This window comes from Canis aureus, chromosome 3, assembly GCF_053574225.1.
Source record: "Canis aureus isolate CA01 chromosome 3, VMU_Caureus_v.1.0, whole genome shotgun sequence".
NCBI lineage: Eukaryota > Metazoa > Chordata > Mammalia > Carnivora > Canidae > Canis > Canis aureus.
The window spans coordinates 4,207,233-4,230,468 of record NC_135613.1 but is presented as its reverse complement, the minus strand read 5'-3'; the positions used below and the strand labels follow the sequence as shown (position 1 = coordinate 4,230,468).

At 37.3% G+C, this 23,236-nt stretch overlaps 1 long non-coding RNA gene across 1 annotated transcript; it reads left to right on the top strand.

Annotated features, from left to right (window-relative positions):
- The first annotated feature begins 942 nt into the window (after positions 1-942).
- On the top strand, positions 943-21,074 carry LOC144304792 (uncharacterized). The gene is made up of 4 exons (XR_013371762.1): positions 943-1,194; positions 15,639-15,845; positions 17,751-17,873; positions 21,009-21,074. It is a non-coding gene; the product is annotated as an uncharacterized LOC144304792 (long non-coding RNA).
- Positions 21,075-23,236: the final 2,162 nt, after the last annotated feature.

Here is a 23,236-nt window from a genome sequence, read left to right as displayed (position 1 = left end):
ATAATATTGACTTCTTTGCTCAAAGCACACACGGGTCTGAAATTCAGATTAAAATTCTTCTTCATTTCCCACTTTTTGTTGAAACCATCAGCACAGGAATGAGTTCTCCAACATCTTGTAAACTGCATCCTTTCATCATTGTTAACATTGCAGTTAATCATCATTTTTTAAGACTCATTTTATTTCATGTTTCACAAACAACATATTCCCCAATTCTAGGCTCTGATATACCATAAAAAAAATTGTCAATTTTGTGTCAGAAAACAAAAAGATTTTTGGAACTCATGAGTAAAATACAACACTATTGATGTGCCATTTTAAGCAATAATAGTAAACTTAGACACATCTTAGACCCTATGTGAAAGGGGCATGTAATCATTATGGAATTAAAGTAATGATGCTATCATCAGTACATACGCATGTACGTGAGAGATCTGGGGATTGTATCCAAGCCTGTTAGATTCCAGAGACCTGCTTTTTTCTACCATGGCAAGAAAATGCCATTAAAACTAAGAGTATTATCAAAAAGTACCATTTGGTGGTATCATTAAATGGTATAAAAGCCAGAAAAATTAAAACAGAAAAAGATACAGTAATTTAACTAATTGCAAGCATGACTGGACTCTAATTAATGGGATTTTTCTGAGAACGTCACGGAGTTGAATTCTATCTGCCTATCTATATAATTTAATATAGCCAGGTCGTGCTAAAATTAAACCAAATTTGAGAACCCACCAGTGAGCCCCAGAGCAGCAGAGGTGCTCAAAGCTGGTCTCTAAGCAGCTGGGAACTTTTTGGAAAAGCAAGTTTCTCAGACCCCACCCAACTTCCTGAATCAGAAATTCCAGGGTGGGGCCAACAACCTGTGTTTCTTCCAGTCCTCTAGGTTACTCTTAAGGCTGTTGAAGTTAGAGAACCACTAGGGGTGCAAAGAACAATAGAAACAAAGAGAGGTTCTACAATCTCCATGAAATACTCTGGTGGCAAGAAGGCAAACATCTTACTGCTTCTTTCTCCTCTAAACTCCGTAGAAAATAATACTGTAGGGTTTGCTCGCCCTGTTCAGAGTCTACTTTCTCCCTCACCTCAGTATTTCATTTTGTGTACGCCTGGAGGAAGAGGTTTCAGACAAAAAAGGAGAAATGCTATAATTAACAAAGCCTACCCTCTCTCTCGCCTCGGAAGAAAATGATGGTAAGAAAAAAGTTGACTGTGTGTGTACGTGTGTGTTTTAAGAAAGTTTAGAGTGTGATCTTAGCAAGATGTCAGACCTTGGGCTGACTTGGGTTTGACTCCAGGCTCGGCCGCTTAGTGCAAACTGTCCGACCACTCCTGAGCCTCTATAGATGGGGATACTACAGTCTACTTGGTAGCTTTGGCACTGGTGTGCTTTCCAGGGAGGACGGGGAAACAGGCCTTGCAGCTTTGTTTTACCTTGACATCCACGGGTAGGAAGGAAGAGATAGGGTCAGACTCAATGACCAGGAAGTTCATCAGGAGCACTTCCACGAATTTTCTTGTTTGGTGTAGAGACACTACATATGCATTGTTCCCAAAAAGAGATTTACATGTTCTTCTACTCAAAATACATGTAGCATGCTAAAATCATTAAAAGAAAAAGTGTGTGGGGGAGGGCAAAGAAGCATCTGGGAGCTCTTGAATCTAACTCACCTCTTGCGTCACCCAAAATGGGGGGAGGCCAGAGTACATACTTCATGGTTTACGAATTCTGGAGCTTATCCATATGGACCCTCCCCCATCCTCTCATTCTCTGTGACTTCCTAACCCTCCTTTACCATTTCCTCCATGCACTCCTAGCTATGACCATTTCTCTCCCCTTCCCAAGGAAAGCCCACTTCTCATAGATAAGAAAGAAAAAAACCCAACTCTCCACCTTTCCTTATTCACCTAAGCCTTACTATTTCCAGCCTTCTCTAAAAAACAAAACCAAATTATAATAGAGGGTGTACTCTGCTCAGACTCCTCAGGCTTTGAAGAGGGTAGTCCCACGTGGTGTAAATAATTCAGAAATATCCAGTCAAGTCTCTTCCCTGAGTAGTGCTCAGGTTCTTAAAATTCATGGCAAGAGACCACTCTGGACAGAGCAACTGTTTCTTTGTTCTGAAGACAACACTTTCTACTTCTAAATGAGGATGAATGTTCCCACCATTCATGTGATTTTGACCACCACCACTTTTTGTAAAAGAGTAACTCAAGTATTATCAAGTTATGCTGGCTTTCCAATGAGGGAGATTTTGAATAATATGAATGTGTCCTCCCCAGTGGAGGCCAGTCAAACGATAATCTCTGGGGGGAGGTTCTTAGCACTAGAGCTACTTTAGAAAGTAGCTGATTCTCATATGGACTAGTGGAAAAAAAGGACTACGGTACGGAATAGTCCTTTTTATTGTATCAGAAGTCTTTTTCTTTGCAGGCTTCTTTTGAGCCCTATGTATAAAGAATATTCATCTGCTTCCTAGTCTGATCTAATGACAAAACAGCCAAAGAAGACTGAGAAGAGGCCTAATTGCCTCAATCATCTTTGAATACATTCATACATTAGATAGAGGGATGAGGTAGGGCAGGCAACATTTTATATCAAATGAAGTTATTGTGGTATATTAAGCAAATGATATATATTAGGGAAACTAGTACTTATAGCTTGCATACAGTTGGTGCTTAATAAATTATAAATATATCCATCCTTCCCTCTAGCTCTTCATTAGGAAAAAGAAAATACAACAAATTGGCATTGACAATTGACATACTCCTGGTGTAAGGACTTGGGAACTATTTCAGGATTAGGTCCAAATTCTTCCTGTGTATATGGCTCTGACAGTAAGTTTTCTGATCTGCGGAATGCTTTAATCTACTTCAAAGGATTAAATGAGTTAGCCTCCTTGACATGGCCAGGCACAGCAGAGGAGCTCAGGAAATACTGGTGACCCTACCCTCTGGACCCCATTTTTAGGACTGAGGTTACTGCTAAACTGCCTTAAAGAATCAGTGTTGAGACTTGCATTTTCTATGGATTTCACCTCTCCCAGACTACTAACAAACATCAGTTCCCTCCGGTTATTTGTGGTGGCTCTAATTCTTGTTTATCTAAGCTGCCAACCAGTGCTTTTGACACTTCCTAACAGTCACAGCCTCTGCATCCCCATTAAGAGCTCCGAAACGGCTACTTCTTTTCTCCAAGCTTCTATGTGCAGGTTGGTAAATCAGTCTTCATTGTGCTGAGCCGAGGCTTAAGGGAGGGGTTTCCTATTCAGATTTTCCAAGTTATTCCTTCCAGGAACAGCCTGTGTTCCCAGTAAAAAGTCTGTCTCTAATAACTAGCTTTTATTTTCCTTCAGCCAAGGACATTCATTTAGTTAAGCAGATTCTGCGCCTTCACCCAACTTTCACACTATTTTATTCTTATTTCCCCTCTGACAGTTGACTCTGAATCTTGAATGTTTGCAGTGGTACTTGCAGTGCCAGGAGGAAGTCTTAGTAGCTGAACGTTACTGCAATACTTTTTAGGTTTCATTTTTCTCTCCTATTAGGTTCTTCATCATACTCTGTCCAAGTCAGGACCAAAATCGTTGGCAGGACGTTCAGGACCTGGTACCGGATTTGTTAGCAGCTTTCAGTTCAAATCCACCTGTATCCACGTACCTCATAAATTGGAGGACTTTTGTGCTTTCCTCTCAAACTGATGAAGTCATAGTCTTTCTTCAAGTCCTGCATCATTTGTACCCAGAAGTACTTCCTCTGGGTTCCCAGTGGGGATTGTTCCTCCAACTGTCCAATGACACTCATCCGAGGAGCTAGCTATCCTATGCCCAGGCTAGCGATAATGGCTTCAGTGCTAATTTATCTTCGTGGCTGAACAGAAAACATTAGAGATGATGCCTGTTAGTCTCTGCATGTCTCAGACATTGGTACAACTAAAGAATGTGCTCTGGAAAGCTTGTTAAGTCCGATTTCTCCAAATAATCTGATTTTTTTCCTCCATGACATCATCACTATGGATTTTTTAATTCTTTTTTTTTAAGATTCTTTCTTTCTTTCTTTCTTTCTTTCTTTCTTTCTTTCTTTCTTTCTTTCTTTCTTTCTTTCTTCAGAGAGAGAGAGAGAGGCAGAGACACAGGCAGAGGGAGAAGCAGGCTCCATGCAGGGAGCCCGACCTGGGACTCGATCCCAGGTCTCCAGGATCAGGCCCTGGGCTGCAGGCGGCGCTAAACCGCTGAGCCACCCGGGCTGCCCATCACTATGGATTTTAAGCAAAATATCAGTTGAGACCACAGAACATTCTATGCTCTGTAAACTTACTGGTTCTTTTCCCTAATTGTTGAGTATCCTAGCATCTAGATTTGGCTTAGCTCTCCCTTTGTTCTCATCCTGTAGTTCTTACTGTTCCTTCTCCTTTTCTTTCAGAGACTCCTCTTTCCCCTTGTCTTCAATAGTTTCACAGTATCTTCTACAGTTTTGAATTACAATTTATCTTCCCTGTTTGCTATTCACTCCCCTTGGGTACTGTGAATCATCACCACAATTATATAAACTGATGAGTCTAAAATTACCACCTCCAGGCTATACTTCTCTGAACTTTAGAAACTGTCCTAAGGTCTGGAATGTAATAGATGCTCATATAAGCATTTTATGAATAAATAAGTGAATAAATGATAGGTTAAGTGTGTACCTGGTTTTAGACAACTTTAAAAAGTCAGATGAAAGTTCAGAATTAGTACTTTATTTTTTTTAAAGATTTTATTTATTTATTTCTTATTTATTTATTTATTTATTTATTTATTTATTTATTTATTTATTCATGGTAGACATAGAGAGAGAGAGAGAGATGGGCAGAGACCCAGGCAGAGGGAGAAGCAGGCTCCATGCAGGGAGCCTGACGTGAGACTCGATCCTGGGACTCCAGGATCACACCCTGGACCAAAGGCAGGAGCTAAACCCCTGAGCCACCCAAGGATCCCAGACTTAATGCTTTAGAGCAGCAGCACCATACAAGAGAAACAGAATGCAAGTCACATATTTAATTTTTAAATTTCTGGTGACCACATTTAGAAAGCAAAAAGAAATAAATAAAATTCATTTATTTTTCTTAAATTAGTAATTCCAATATGTTGTCTTTCGGCTTGTGATCTATATAAAACATTATTAGTATAATATTTATATATTTTGTCATACTAAGTCTTTGACATCTGGTATGCTTTTTATACTTGCCACTCATCTGGATTCATGTGCTAAATTCAGTTTCCATTCTTACTAACTACATTTCTAGTGCTTATTAACCACACCTGGCTTGTGACTGCTGTACCGACAGTGCAGCCATTGTGAATGGAGGTCACTGCAGGGCCTAGAGCAGGACAAAATGGAAGAAAATAGGGTTTTTGAAGTAAAATGAAAATATACCTTAACCTTACTTAAATGTTATCACTGATCTTTTGTGTTTGCTTAAATAGACATCCAGCTGTCCTTGGCAACACAACAAAAAGCATTTACCAGCGGGAAAAAAAATGACCACTAATTAAACAACCCGAAAACTTAAATGTCATTAAAGACTCTGCCAGTTTGAGGCCAATGTCTGTTTTCTCTCCCATTCTGCCCACTTGATTCTTACATTTTATTACTACCCATTTTCATGTGTAGGATTTAAGACGTCAAGAGACTTCTTTACCAACGCCACTTCTTTCACTTCTTATTTTGCTCCTTCCCACAGTCTTGTCAATCACGTCCTAGACGAGTTTGGATAGGAAATTGAGAACTAGTATGAATTGATCTGACCTGATTGTTGAGAATCATAATGCAGTCTAACACGACAAAAGAAAGGCCATGTCATATAAAGAGAGTATGTCTCTTGCTAGATGCGCTGCCATACAACCTTGATAAAAATAGCACTTTCTCTTGCTAAATAGTATTGGGATTGAGTCAGTGACTCAGAAGCATCTGAGAGTCTTTCTGAGGTTTGGGCATCCGAGTCGCGGGGATGCAAAATGCCTCCGGCCTGCAGCTTACCTTGTGGTTTTTGACCTTGGCTTTGTCCTCAGTCCCACATGTCAGATCAAGAAAACCAGACAACAGCTTGAACGAGGCAAGGTGTGTAATATAAATACAATGAAATCTCTTCCCAGATAACTCCTATCGATCCTCCAGGGCTTTGAGCACATTGAATTTTTTTTTTTTTTCTAGATGAGCTGACTGCACACAGATTTCACTGGATTTATATGACTTTTTCAAGCCACTAGGATACCAATTAACAAAGCACTAACACAGTGCAAGACTTAGTGGCCTCAAATAACTAATGCAGCTCTGCAAAGGCCTAAATCCTGGGGAACATTTTATCCTCTAGAAAAAGCCAGCTGGTTAGAGGATCTGGGGCCATTGACCCTCTCTGTGAGGATGAAATAGGAGGTGCATCTGGGTTGGCTCCTTTTCTTCTCTCCCTGCTGCTCCCTTGGCATCCCTTTGAATGTCAGCCACCTCTTGCCTATTTCTGATAAACTCTGGAAAGGGGAAATGGAGTGAAAAATAAGCCCCGATCCTTATAGATCAGTGTGGGTTTTAGAGAAGGAGGCTGGCACAGTTGCAAATGAAAGAGGCATTCTTGTGTTTTAATTTTCAGTTAATGAAAGATAATTCTATAGCTTCTTCAAGTTAATCATCATTATTTTAATCTACATTGTGTCCTTAGTCATAGCTACTATTTCACTGAGAGGAATTCTCACTCATAAATAGTATTTTTCATGTCTATATAAAGCTATGAATGGTCTGATCACCATCTCTGCAGAGAAAAATAAAGGAAAAACGTAGAAAAAGAGGTTAACAGGATTTTGGGTGAAGGTACCTGTTTGTCATTATTTGAAAGACAAAGATATGACTCATATTCTTAGATGCCAGACATAGCAGTAAAGTGGAAGTTAAAATGAAGCAGATTTTGTCTCAGTATATAAAAAAGAAAGCTTTATGACAGACAATTCACTGATTTCACTCTTACTCCATATTTCTGCCAAATAAATAAATAAATACCCTTAAAAGAGGGAGGTTAATAGAGTCATTCAAGAAGAGATCGGGCTCCCATATTTGGGAAATGTTAAGCCTCATGAGGGTGTTGCACTGGAGGGAAAAAAAAAAGTCCTTTTCCCCTTTTAATCCTGGAATTATTTGATTTTGTAGTTTGACAGATCTCTTGCTATCAAAAATCCTAAGTCAGCTTGTTTTGTGGTTGGTGAATCACTTGAAGAGGAAGGTCCATTGGTCCATTGGTGACCCAGTAATAACATGTTTGCAGAAATCCTCATTTGGAAAAGATACAGAGAGAACAGGATAGTTTGACCTAGAGCAGAGGACATCAGTTTCATGCCTACAGTGATGTGTTAAAGAAGAGTTACCAGGTGACTCTTAGTAATTTCCCCATACTTTAAGATTCTATAATAGAGAAATAATTATGTGGTCTGAAATGGCATGTTAAACCACAGAAATAGCACTATTGATGAGCCCTGCCTGTACCTTAAACAGAACAAATTAAGGTTGGCAGGGGGAATACTCCTTTTCTAGAACTATCAGCATCTGCTCAATCAGATGACCTAATAAAAACAACACACAGATGCATTTTATGGCCTGGGGTGTTTTCTGGGGAATGGATTAGATGCAGCTAATGAAGGCCAAACAGTCAGCTTAATGCCTAGGCTGGCCCTGGGTGGCATGCCTGGCCAAGAAAAGCTCAATAACTAAATGGCAAAGAGAACAGATGAGTCCTGTGATTGGCAAAAGGAAAACGTATATGGGCAGCAGTAAGGTTGGCTGAGTTGGGGCAATACAAATTTCAGTGTGATATTTCTCACATATTCTGTGGTGCTGCGATTCAGTGGGGTGATTCTAGGTTGCGCTGAAGTAAAATTTTAGAGTTAGGGAACATACAGCCCAAATACCCCCTATACTGATGAATTAATTTCTAAGATATCATTGACAAATAGTTAAGTTTATGTCCAAGTTTGTATATCAATATTCAATTTTAAATTCTACAACTGTTGATTGTATGTCTATTATGAGCTAGAGCCCACTAAGGAATATGGGACATAATTAAGAACTTTTCTTGTTTTGTATGTAGCTTACAATGATACAAATAGACAGAAACAAAACCAAAGCGATCAATCCCTAGCCAAGTAAACAAATATATTAGTTATGAGATCTGAGTATTGTGAAAGAAACTGTTCTGAAATAGAAAATAATAAAATGGGATAAATTACCTTGATCAGTTGTCAGGATAGACTGAAGTAATATTTGACTTGAAAGTGATGATAAGGTCTCAGGGATTCATCGTTGAGGGATCTAATGTTGTAAACTTCTATTTGTGAAACAGTTTATTTTTTTATTTTTTTCCTTACAGAGTTTTTATCACTTCAACAAACATTGCATTTAGTGAGTGTATCAATGAGTCAGACACTGTGCTAGGTAAAAGGGACATTGTCCTTTTCTTTTAGGACCTTGTGATCTACTTTTAGAAAGGGCATAAAAGCCAATAAATAACCATACATTGCAATATATCCACTATTAGAATTTTCTATCGGGAGTAGATTTAGCACAGTTGGTGGAATTCATTTGTCCTTGGATATTTAATAGAAAAAATAATGGTTAATTGGTACACTGCAGAATGGAGAATTAAAATAGGGGAACAACTTAGCATGCACAAAGATATCTTTGTACGGGACAAGAAAGGATTTCATAGTAACTACAGGTGGTGTGGGACAATTAATATAAAATAGGAGAAGTGGAGTAGAGAAAGATTTAGCTGAAGAGAAAGAGTCCGAAGTCATATATCAAGGATGATATGTAAGGGCTCTGGGAATCTAGAGGACGCTAAAAAGTTTAAAATAGGAGAGTGAAATAATGATATTAGTAGTAGTAATAATAATAATAATAATAATAATAATAATAATAATGGTAGGAGAGGAGGGAGAAAGTAAGTTGGAGGAAGAAGACATAACATTTATTGAGCACTTAATATATGTCAAGCTTTTTCATAGGAACTGTATTTGTAGTAATCAAGTCCTTACAAAAATCATCTGAAGAAACCGAGGCAGAACAATGCAATGTTAAGAGTTTAAGACCTATGTGTGTTCATTGTATGTTTAAGAATCACATGAAAGGGGACGCCTGGGTAGCCCAGTGGTTGAGCATCTGCCTTTGGCCCAGGGTGTGATCCGGGAGTTCTGGGATCAAGTCCCACAGCACACTCCTTGCGAGGATCCTGCTTCTCCCTCTGCCTGTGTCTCTGCCTTCTCTCTGTGTCTCTCATGAATAAATGAATAAATATAATCTTTAAAAAAAAGAATCAATCACATGAAAGACTGTGTTAAGGATGGGGTCATGGAAACACTGCAGTAGTCCAGGTATAACCCATGATAAAGATCTAGAATTTACCACTTATTTCGTCTATGCTCTGGTTCTAGTGTACCACATTGAATTATACACTGCTCCTTTGGCATACTTCAGATATTAGAAAATCACTTCCTTCCCAGATATTATCTAAGATACCATCCTCAATTCTACCAACTGTTTCTCATAAGATGTCTGTGTATGTTTGTTCACCATTGTAATAATTTTGGCAGGGGTGGGGTGGTGTGTTCCAGATTGTCAACATCATCCTGGCTGTTTTTGATGTCTAGAATGTTACCCATCGTTCTAAATTACTGTTGCTTCCATGTATAATGTGAATCACTCCTAGTTATAATATGGAATATGGGCTACGTATTTAGTCTTCTTTGGGGTAATTTGTGAGAGATAATATGAAATAACTTTTAGGTCTCTTTTGAACATCATTCAAAAGATTTCTAGGAGAGACATTATTCTCAAAATATTCTGATTTTCCTGCCTAGTTTTAATCTCACAGAGGATGTTTTTGGTCTCAAAGAACCATGTGGCAGATGTTCAGGAAATACATATTAGATCTGGTTGTATACAATATATTTGAATATGTATATATATATATATAAATATTCTGATTTAAGTGTCAGAAATATAACTCATATCAGCATAAGAATATTAATTGGAGCCTTCTGGAAGCACTCACATTTCCACTCTGAATGCATTTCTTTCCAGTGACTCACCTCAGAGTTTTTTTTGCATTTTGTAGTGAAGTACTACTGCAATTTATACTGCAGTATCACTAGGCCTCCTGGGTGTTCCTGTAGGCTGTGTTATTTAAGGACTGCTTTTAGATACCAAGTAAAAATTGGTTATAAGCAATATCAAGGAGTGGAGCTGAGGATTCTAACCTGTCTTCATTCAACTCTTTTTCTCTTCGTGTTTATGCTTCTGTTAGGCTCACTTTCTTGTCTCTGTAAAGGGTTCCTCCATGTAGTGGAGTCTGCCAATATCCGTAGGTTTCTGTGCTTTGGCTTGCAATTGAAAAAACAACAGCTCCAACTCACTTTCAACCAGAAAAGGAAAAACAGGAAAAAAATAGCCTAATTGATCTGTGTTGGTTTCTGTCATCCACCCACTTGGAGTGGGACACACTGATTAATAAAGAGGACTCTGTGAAGAAGAGGAGTTCCTCAAATAATAGATGTCACAGCTATAAATATTGTAATGGAAAAATGTTTCCTGTAGAAGGAAGAAAAAAGGAAAGAAAGAAGAGAAGGAGGAAGGAAGAAAGACAGTTGGCGTCAAAACCATTTTGGAAGAGTTTGGCATGATCTAGTAACACTGTAGATGTTACTGTCATGGGTCACCTATGACCCAACATTCTGAAGAATGTCCCTTAGAGAAACTTTTGCACGTATTTGATAGAATACATGTACATGAAGGCTCATGACATTTCCTTTAAAACCTAAAATCTAAGACATAAAGGTTCATCAGTAGAATGTATGAATAAATTTTCATGTATTTATATAAAATTGTGTATAGTCATATATCAGTAAAATGACTAAATCTACCTATAGCAAAATAATCTAATTAATGTTGGGTAAAAAACATAAAAGATAAATATATTAATATTCCACTTATATTAAGTTCAAAATAGGAGAAGCTATATTATTAAGATCAATATGTGTAATATTGTTTATAGGTAATATAGATTCATACCATATAATGTTTACTAGTGATTGAATTATAAAGAAAAATAAAAATGATCAGCATAAATGTCATAATAAGGTTTACTTTTTTTTTTTTAAGATTTTATCTATTTGACAGAGAAACAGCACAAACAGGGGGAGTGTCAGGCAGAGGGAGAGGGAGAAGCAGGCTCCCTGCTGAGCAAGGAGCACCTATGTGGGGCTGGATCCCAGGTTGTGGGGCTCCATCACAAGACCCCAGGATCATGACCTCCTGGGGTGGGTCAAAGGCAGACACTCAACCAACTGAGCCCACCTTCTAGGATTTATTTTAATAGGAAAGTCATGAGGCTTATTAGCTAAGAGTATATAGGGGATTCCTCTGATGCCAATAATGATTGATTTCTTAACTGGAATGGTAGTTCCATGGAATTTTTCATTACTGTTTTTAAACATTAGGTATGTTTATTTGCTTCTTGATATAATTATTACATTTTGACATTAAGTAAGGATAAAAAAAGAGTTTTCTTTGCACCCTCTTTTGAGTATGCGCTTTTTGTAAAAAGCACTCATGATTCTTGCTCTATGGCATACTAACTAGGTGACATTGGACAAATTGTTTCATTTCTTTGCCCATCATTTTCTTCATTACATGATTGAAACAATAAAACAGTAATGATGGTGATTAAAACAGCAATAACAACATCAGCAACATTCACAAAGTTGGATATAAAATAGGACTATGCATGCAAAAATACTTAATAGTTCAGTTGGCACATAGTATTCAATAGAATGTAAAATTTTTGCACTTTTTCCCTGATAATGATGATAGAAAAAAGATTCAGTAGGAAGTGTGTTGCTTCTGTCTGGCATTCTGCCAACACTGGGCCCTTATCTTTGAGTTCTTTTAATTAAAATATGAAATTAAGCAAACTAATTGTTTATTTGGGCATGCATAAAGTTTTAGGAACTGTGTTCATTGTTAAGGGGCAAATGTAAAAACAAACAAACAAACAAAAAAACACAAGTCTTTAATGAGTTCTTCATAAAGATTGCATTTCTCCCTCACTGTCCACATATTTCCAGTGCCTAAGACTCACAGGATATGTCCATATCATGAGATAATATCTGTCAGTATTTTTGTGCACTATCATCACATGGTCATATAATCATGCAAAAAAATTTTAAATGAAATTATTTTGACCATGAGTGATTAAAACGACTGTTTTGGTGTTTTGTTTTTTTTGTTTGTTTGTTTGTTTGTTTTGTTTTTGTTTTGTTTTCCTATTCTGACTTGTCCTGCATCACACTTTATCTCAACTCAGGTAGTATTAGGAGAACACTATCATCATCCAGCTAAGGGGAAATTAAATAGAGAATATGTTTAGTTTATATTTAAATACTATTCTGTCACATGATTTACCATCATGTCTGAATATAATTTAGTTAGTTTTGGGCTTTCATTATAGAAAGGACTTCCAGGAGTAGTCCTAAAACAGACTTTGCTGACTTGTCTAACATCACAGCACAAAGGTACACAGATAGATGCCGTATCCTAATACAAAAGAATCATAGTACTCAAAATATGTGGGCATTGGGGCAGAAGGATGCTTTAAATTTTTGAATCTAGAATCTAATCTATAAAATATCAAATTATTCAAAACATTATAATACAAAATAGTAAGTACAAAATTCAGTTATCATCAATACCTGGCTAAATGGAACCTCTCTTTCCCTGTCAGGAATATACCAATTAGCCATCATATAAAGTAAATATATAGAAAGATAGATAGATAAGTAGATAGATAGATAGATAGATAGATAGATAGATAGATAGATAGATAGATAGATGATTTGATATAAATCATATGGGATATAATGTGTTGGTACCTGAATTTGTAGAACACAAACCAATGGCAGTTTTATGCAACAGAGGTTTGTGTTTGAAGTACCATATTTTATCCATCCTAAATAACAATACAAATTTAAAAATAGATAAAAACACTAAAGGAAAGAATTGGTATTTCTATTTTCTTCACATAAAAGAATATTGAAAATGTTCTATCTGAATAGACATATTTCTAAATAATATATACAAAATGGTCAATAAGCAAATGAAAAAATGCTCAACATTATTGGTCATTAGAGAAATGCAAATCAAAACCATAACTTTGATTTGGTATGTTCCATTTGTTACAATTGATAAGCCAATATTGATCTAGAATTTTAACTAAAGCACATAGTTTACATTAGGGTTCACTTTGTGTTGTATAGATCTATGGGTTTTGACAAATGCGTAATTCATACAAGTCCATAAAAAGTGATATCTGTGAAAAACAAAACTGCTATTTGGAATATTTGGGAATTAAAGATTTTACTTGGGCCACTAGAAAATATAGGTGCTATTAAAATGCAAGAGATGCAGCTTAAGTGGTGTTTACTGGGAAATTTATATTTTAATTTTCAAGATTAGATTAAAAGGATGATAAAAAAATATCAAGAATCTGAGTTCCACTCCTTATACATGTCGTAGCATTTCTAAGTATTGTACCCACCAAAAATGAAAATACATGCCCACACAAACACCTACATGAATGTGCATAATAGCAATAGTCATAATAGCCTCAAACTGGAAGCAACTGAAATTTCCATAAACTGGTTCATAGACAAATAAATTATACACACACGCTCACACACACACACACACACACACACACACACACACACACATATCCTCAGTAATAAAAGGAAACCAAACAATGACACATGTACCAGCATGGGTGACTCTCCATAAGTAGTATACTGAGCAAAAGAAGTTACAAAGAACTACCTCTGTAGAATTCTCTTCGTATGTCAGTGTGAAATGCATACATCAAGGGACAGAAAACTGATCATGGATTGCCTGAGGCCAAGGCTTATAGGGGAATTGCTTGCCAAGAGAATGAGAAAATTTTTGAGTTGATGAAAATGTTCAAAATATTGATTATGGCGATGGTTATATTATGTATCTATTTGCCAAAACTCATTGAACTATACACTTAGAATGTAGGGATTTTATTATATGAAAACTATACTTTATTAAATTGTTCAAAACCTATCCATTGAAAAGAGTAGAATTTTTGTAATAAAATACATGGGTTCATGTTTATGCAAATATCAGCTGTGTGGTATAAAGAGTTAGCATAGAGTCTATGAAATCAGCCCTCTATAAATTGCAAGTAATAATATTTATCTCTCCATCTTGAAGAAGAACAATTGAAATCATGCATATGAAAAGTGCTCTCTGTAAACCCTTTCATCAGTGTTGTCACAGCAGTTTTTTTCCCCTTTAAGTTGTAGCCTGGCCTTCTGTAAGTTTCGTCCTTGTACAGGCTTTGGAGGAATGATGCTGCTACGTACGCAGACTAGCATTTGCTGGCGGAGCGAATCCATACTCTAACATTTCTGTACCCTGGCATTTGCTTGACAGAGACCCCAACTCTTGCCTCTTTTGCAGGCGTTCTTGTGAAGGCTTGCACATAAAAACGGTTGTAGTTCATTTCAGTTCTCAGCCGATCACATGCAGAACTGTGTAAACAGTGTTGAATGCACAGTCTCCATTAGCAATGACAGGAACCACTTGAAGGTGCCTTGGGCGATTCTTCCAAAAGGTCAGCTTTAGACACATTCATTCCTGTACTTTCTGTTTTGCCCCTCTTCCTGGCACTAGCCCAATTACTTCTGTTTTATATGTCAGGATCTTCATCAGTACCACACCGCAGAAAGCACAATAAGGGGACAATTTTTAGCTGGTGGCAGATCTGATTAATGAGGCAAGGCTGAAATTAACTTTTCCTCATGTTACATGCATTCCTGAGTCATGTAAAATTCCCCTTGTTATGCTACCTATTAACATCTTCACCACCAGTCACCACATTGAAGCATAATGTACTTTTTACTGAAACAGGCATCCATCCCTGTCCTATTATTCTGTAAATAAAAAGTGACATGATTTGATATTAACACAGATAGATTTGTCTGTTTAGAGAGCTTTTTAGTTAATACAATATTTCCTGATTGCACGTCTCACATACATATACATAGATAGGCATATTATGTTAAAAATAGTAATAGGTATATCTTGATGACAAAAATAGAATACAGAGTCAGGCAGAAATCTTTGACAGGTAATTATTGTGAATGGCAGCAATCCCATATATATTGAAAAATAATCAACCATGTAACCAAAGGCAGAGTGCCTTTCCCATTTAAAATTAATTTTCCAAAGGAACTCTGTTCAGCATGCTGAAATTGTTTTTAGAGCTCAATAATAAAAATGGCAAGTGCTCCAATTCCTCTCCTTTGTCTGTTTATATTTAAGGAAATCTATTTGGCCCTGACCCACAGAACTTAACAGCAAATGTTGCATATTATCATGTAATTAGAAATAAATAAATTTAGGGATCTGCTAATAGAAGATGTGTTTATCATATAATTAGTTGACCAGAAAATAATTAGATTTTTTTAAAAGGTTAAAAACATAATTACTACTTTTCTTATTGCCATATGAAAGTAGTATTTTCTTTCTTTCTTTTTTTTTAGGTATCATCCTAACTTAAAATTGTCAATATATATTCAACTTACAATCTGGAAGCAATTAGATAAATTTAATGGAAAAGAATCTCTAGATTATTTGATTTCCAGTAATACAGGAACAAAATAGTACCTATTTGTAAAGTTCTATAAATATTAAATGAGCTTTTATATATAAATCACCTAAGACAGTATCTGGTCTATTGTTCATGCTCAGTAAGTATTAGCTATTAATTATTATTGCTGTTATTAATAATTATTAGATTATTATTAAGAATTATTAATAATTCTGCCTCGTGAGCCCATCCTGTCATGCTTCCTAGTCTGGTTTAAAGTGTACAGTTATGCAATCTGTTTTTAGTTTTGCCACTAAGTTTTGGCTTTAAGCAAGCTGACAGATCTTTCTAGATGGATTTGCTTTCCTTTTTAATGGAGAATCTCCATATAGATAAAGATTTCTTTTCTGCTGTTACAAATTATAACAGTCAATGCCTCATGTACATCAAAATGTTCCCAGAATCAAAAATATATTTGCACTTCCATAGTGCAAAGAGTGTTTGGTGTTTACTTATATTTCAGACATTGAAGAACAATGCCTAGTCCTTGGATTTCAGGGTACATTCTCACATTCTCTAAATCACACCTTGGTACACTCCTAGTCAGTGAATGGCCATCCTTCCTGACTTGGTCCCTCTGTGGGAAAATAAGCCTTTTGGTGCGTACTGAGCACCTCTCAGGCAAGTGCTAATTATCAGTTCTGTTTGGCAGATGAGCGAACTGAGGCTTATGGAGAAAAGAGTTGCCCGAGGATCAACAATCCAGGATTATCAGTTTCAAGATACTTTATCTTTCTAAATGTAATTTTAACCTCTCATTAAAAAAATAGGTGCAAGAAGAACTTAAAATCTTCACACCTCTTTGTCTCTTTAAATCATATTGGTCCAGTCTCTTCGTTGATAGATACATATATATCTATTTCTCTATTTTATTGTTCTAAAATTAGCATAAAAAGTGAAAGGGAGGCCAAAACAAACAGACTCACAAACCTGTTTGAGAAGGGAAAAGAGAAGAGAAGCAAAACAAAATAGTTTTGTCTTAATTTGCATTATTTCAGGTCAGTAGAAAATAGAAGTTAGGTAGGACGCCTGGGTGGCTCAGCGGTTGAGCGCCTGCCTTCGGCCCAGGGCTGATCCTGGAGTCTCAGGATGGAGTCCCACGTCGGGCTCCCTGCATGGAGCCTGCTTCTCCCTCTGCCGTGTCTCTGCCTCTCTCTGTGTGCCTCTCATGAATAAATAAATAAAACCTTAAAAAAAAAAAAAAGAAAAAGAAAATAGAAGCTAGGAAAAACAAATCGAGATGATAAATTCTGAAGCACTCTAAAGTTAGAAATAAGGTCCTATCTGCACTCTCTATCATGGTCTCCAAACTCTGGCCCCTTTCCTTGCCCAGTCCACACTGACTCATACACCACAGGACCTGCTGAGTAGCTGAGCCCATTCCAGTAAGATCACTCCCTTCCTTGAGCCCAGGAATACTTCAGAAGAGGATCTCACACATTCAGAAACCCGGAGCCCTGCCATCACCACTGGCTCACAGTGTCTGCATAACGAAGTCCTCTATACTTCTATGGGCTGCAGACCTCTTAAGAAATTTAAGATGTCAAATCCCACAATGGCATAATTTCTTTTAACTCTTTCATGCAGAGATTTCAAGAATTACCAAGTGATCTTTTTGGCCTAATATTTATAAACCATCTTTCCAAGTATCATTCTCCATGCAGACTATAGTCTAAGCATAGTCAGTGTGCCTTGATCCTGTTTGTGTACACTACAACACTTTATAATGTCTATAAGCTCAATGGGGCCGGGCACATCCTCATGCCTAGCATAGTGTTAGGAACAGAGCAAGCCCTCAGAGAAGGTTCATGGAATGACAAGGTGATAATCCTAGTAGAGATTTCCTCATTGCAATAAACTAATTGTTAGTAACATAAAATGCTAAGCTTTATAAAATATTAACAGTAAATTTATCAAAATTTAATTTATCATTAAATTTAACTTAATTATAAAAATCCAAAATTTTAAAGCAAGATTAGTAAAACTGTTTCTGTGTCTATTATAGGTATAGCTGTGGACTTGACCTTAAGTCAAAGGCAGACAGAAGCCCTGAGTGCAGTCATTGCCTTATTTTCACCAAACATTGTAGCTGGATCTGTGCAATATGTGAGAGTGGAGGGTCCGGGTGGTATGAAAGACATCGTTGTGGTGTCATACAACCTGAGTTTGTCCCCATAACTTCGTTCAGTTTATGTACTCTGTCTTTATTCTCAGCATAAAGAGGGATAATATAACGTATTTTTCCTGATTTCCATCAGGATTACAGATATATTTATTGAAGCCCTTGCACAGCAGAGATACCTAGTAGGCATTTGATAATTGATAGCTACTATATTTTTATTATTGTTAGTATTATAGATGAACTCTATCAGATAATATGTAGGTTACTAAATATTTCATTTGGCATTTAGATTATAATTAAATTTGAAAATATGCAATCTGCAGTTTCTTTGTTGAAGCATACAGGGTAAAAGTTGGTCAACTCTGAGAAGAAATTATGAGGTATAAATAAAACCCTGCTGTAGTTACTGAGTGACTCCCTTATGAGAACAGGAATCAGACCTAAGAATTGAGTGAGTGACTGAGAGAACACATAGATTGCAATTTCTGAATAGTTGCATCTAAAGACTACAGCACTAAGCTTAGCTAAATATGTTGTCTCGGGGTGTGGAACCTTTTGTTTATTTCTTTCTCCTCCCTAAGTCCCCTGCTTTTGTGTTCTCTTCAAAATAAATAATAACCATCTAATTATTACCACCACCACCTTCTTTTCAGGTTAGTATTTAGCCAAGTGTGATAGTGAACTAAAATAGATAAACCTCCCATGTGACCTGAAATATCTTAGGGGTGGGGTATACGAAGATAGAGACCATGTGGGAGCCATTGGTAAACGCTGAGAAGAAAAAAGGCAGAATGGCAGGAGGTACTAATATACTTTTAGTACTTTCTTCTGACTTTTCATGCTTTGTTCTACTACGTCCTCAAAACTATGGAAGTACTTACTACTTCTACATGTTACAAATATGAGACCTAAGAATCAAATGAGTAGGGGATGGCAGAGCCATGATTCAAACACAAGTCTCTGAGACTCCTGTCTTGCCCATTGTCTCCAATCTACCGGAGCTGTCAAGTGAGACATGGATAATAGTGTGAATAAAACAGTAAATAAAACAGTAAAAAAGGTTTCCTGAAAACGAGCACCATAACCTTGATTTCACCTTTCTCAAGATGACTGCCTCATATCCAAAATGGAGGCAAACACTCTAGTCTCTGCTGAATTTTGTGAAATGAAAACAAACAGATGGAAATCCATGTGTTTTCAAAGCTCGAAAGCACCCTAAAAACATGAGAAGGTTTTCAGAGAGGAAATTGGTGGGTTGGAATTGTTGGTTAAGACTCCTGTAATACTAACCACCTAGACCAAGTTTTTCCAAATTTGTTGCCTTGAACTCTGTGATTGATTCCTAGAAGCACAGATGCTTCTGGGGAAAATGTCCCAAGGACAACCCCCCCCCTTTTTTTTTGGTAATTTTTTCCCTCCTTCTATATTTAGTGTATATTGATATTTTAAAGGCTCTGAAATTTTTACAGTAAAACAAAAAAATTGGTATTTTGTGAATAATGAATAATTTCATCAATTTAAATGAAAATTTTATTTAATATGGATAAAAATATTGAATGAAAGTCCTAGATTCAAATCGCCTCTCCACCACTTACTAGCTATGTTACTTTAGGCAACCTATTAAATCCTTTTGATCTGCTATTTGCTCATCAGATAATTGGATAATCCTATTGCAGAATAGTGTCAGTTGAGGGAAATATGATATTTGCCGTGTTTGGAACACAGTATATGTTCAATGAATATTAGATATTCTTCTCTTCCCCTCACAGAATCCACTTTTGTTGTTCTAGACACATAATTGCCTTGGTGCAGAAGCACTGTATACTAGATCCATTTGCTTTTTGTGAACAATTTGTATTAAGTCCTAGTTTTAGGAAAGAAAGAGTTGCTAAGCTGTTTCTGTCACACTGGCAGAGGCCCATCTCATGCTAGGAAGCAACCAAGTCAGAACACTGCAAATCAATACTTCTATGTAATTATTTAAAGAAAACAAAATCTAAAGAGATATGAAGTTGCTTTTGATTCCCCTCTCACACAATGACAAGGGGATGATCTCAAAGTGTGTTCCCCCTCCCCATGGACCCGCTCCAGATTTTTTCTTGTCTTCCTCCAGTTACATCCTTCCCCACCATCCATTTCTCTGGGATCTGTATTTGGAACTCATTCATGCTTACTCAGTAGCTTGGATTATCTTTTTTTACTTATGCTGGGATTTATCAACATGAAAAGGAGTGAGGGATGATCTTTCACTTCTAGTAAACACTTCATTATTTGCCTTTGGTATTTGAAGACAACAAAACAAAACAAAGCATATCCTTACAGAGTGTCTCCTCAGTAATTACTGCTGGTGTTGTCAGTTGCAGACTGCTTTCCTGCCAGCATCTGAAATATCTAACAATGAAAGATAAAGAAAATGAGTTAGCCATTTTTACTCTTTCCAAACTGGGAAGATAGTCTGAAATCAACTCAGCTGTCCTTTTTCTTTGGAAAGCTCCCAGGCCAAATGAGCCCCTGATTTTTGGTGCTAGTCCTTCTGAAATCAGGTTTGGACAGGGAGGCCAAGGAGCCAGCAAGAGAACTGAGCCAGTTATTTTGTCAAGACAACACCTGCCCTTTAAAATTGCTGCTTTTCTTTAATAAGAATATCCTCTGTACAGTACAGTTGTCCTCATTGCCTTTGCCTGGCTTTTCCCAGAAAGTGTTTGTTTTATACTTATCTTCTTTGCTTCTCCGTTTGCCACGAACAATTTAATGAACACATTTAATTATACAAGTTGTTTTTTAACCTTCACAGATAAATTATATTAGGTAATGGATAGTTTCTCAGAACTTGGTTTTGTTTTTATTTTTGTACTTATTACACTATTTTCATGTGCAAAGAAAGAGAAGAAGTGGAAAGAATCTGTCCTTAAGTACTGACAGGTCAAGCTGAGTATCTCTACTGCCATTTGGTCACTTGATGACCTTGAACAAATAGTACATGTTTTTGTACCTTAGTTTTTGTTTTGTTTTGTTTTTTACTGGTAAGTGGAGGGAAATAATATCTATATTTATCTTAAAAATGAAAATTAATATTTTAGGAACTTCACATTCAGACATGATCTATACCAATACTACCTCCCTGCTCTTTGCTAAGCACAGCATAAACCTTGGAAAAACCATAGAAAACAACAAAAGGAGAACTCTGAAAACATAAGGAGAAGAAGGTGAGCTGGTTTGGGACCTCAGAACTGGAAGAACAAGCTGGCATGAGGGTATTTAAAGTGTAGCCCCCACTCAACAGAAGGCTTCTGAGGCCTGGCATTTCCTGACGACAGGCTAGCTGTTGAACTTAGTTCAGGAGGGTTCATTCTGCTCCTGGATCTAATGGAGTACCTGTGGCAATGTCAGGTGAGTTAACAGCAACACCGCCAGTAAAGGTGATCTATCAGGAGTTCTTTCCTGGTGTAAGTGTCCAGGGAAGCCACTCTGCTACTCTGCTGGGCCTGAGAATCTCTTTATCACTGAGAAATACTGAGAGAGAAGGCTGGAATCTGCAGAAGAGACTGAATCACAATAGAAAATTCCACTTGGGAGTCTCTTTGTTCACAAAATCCTGAAATGGCCTTTTCTTCCATTAACCTAACCCCTCAACCCCATCCAGAGACATCAGGAGCAGGGTACAGCCAATGGAGAGATCCACAGTAAGTGCTGTGAGAAAACCTCACCCCATCCAGAGGTGCTACACGGTTTGGTCAGAGCTGGGAAGAAGATGCCAGCAGCAGCATCCTCTTTGATTTAGAGGGTCTAGACTCCCTGTCTCTCTAAAGACAAGCAGGCAGCTAGAGGTGGGAGGGAAGGGTGCACCGGCCTAAGGAATCCATGATCACAGACAGCACTAGAAGGGAGCTGTAGAGCCCTGCTGCTACTTAATAAACCAAGAATATCAAAATAACACCACAAAGGCTTTGGAAATTAGAGTACCACTGAAATCAGAGTCCACAAATGAAGGCCAACACTTGTGTGCTAAACCTAAATCAGATGAATGCCTGCCAAAATACAAGATTCATATAGGACGGTGAATCACTAAGCATAATAGATAGAATATTGAGAATACAAGAGAAAATTATCATCAGACAAAGAGACAAGAAAAACACTTAAAGGAGATAGTAAAGTGATGCTAATTCCCAAATGAATCCAATGTTGGAATTCTGTGACAAGGATTTTAAAGCTTCCTCCATAAAAGTGTTATAATAATCAAGTACCAATTTTCTTGAAACAAATGGACATCTAGGATATTGGCCTATAATTCTTTTTGCTGGGGTCTTTGTCTGGTTTTGGAATCAAGGTGATGCTGGCCTCATAAAACGAGTTCGGAAGTATTCTGTCCCTTTCTATCCTTTAGAACAACTTTACTTTTTTTTTTTTTAAGATTTTATTTATTTATTCATGAGAGACACAGACACAGAGAGAGAGAGAGAGGCAGAGACACAGGCAGAGGGAGAAGCAGGCTCCATGTAGGGAGCCTGACGTGGGACTCGATCCCAGGTCTCAAGGATCACACCCTGGGTGGAAGGTGGCGCTAAACCGCTGAGCCACCTGGGCTGCCCTAGAACAACTTTAGTAGAATAGGCATTATTTCTTCTTTAAACATTTGATAGAGTTTCCCTGAGAGGCCATCTGACCCTGGACTTTTGTGTCTTGGAGGTTTTTGATGAGCTTTTCAAATTCCTCCCTGGTTATTGGCCTATTCAGGTTTTCTCTCACCACTGCTATTCAACATAGTACTAGAAGTCCTAGCCTCAGAAATCAGACAACAAAAATAAATAAAAAGCTTTCAAATTGGCAAAGGAGAAGTCAGACTCTCCCTCTTCATAGATGATATGATACTGTACGTAGAAAACCCAAAAGATTCCACCCCAGGATTGCTAGAACTCATACATCCATATAGCCCAGTGTGGCAGGATACAAAATCAATGCCCAGAAGTCAGCGGCATTTCTATACACTAACAATGAGACTGAAGAAAGAGAAATTAAGGAGTCAATCCCATTTACAATTGCACCCAAAAGCATAAGATACCTAGGAATAAACCTAACCAAAGAGGTAAAGGATCTATACCCTAAAAACTACAGAACACTTCTGAAAGAAATTGAGGGAGACACAAAGAGATGGAAAAATATTCCATGCTCATGGATTGGAAGAATTAATATTGTGAAAATATCGATGCTACCCAGGGCAATGTACACATTTAATGCAATCCCTATCAAAATACCATGGACTTTTTTCACAGATTTGGGACAAATAATCTTAAGATTTGTGTGAAATCAGAAAAGACCCTGAATAACCAGGGGAATATTGAAAAAGAAAACCAGAGCCGGAGGCATCACAA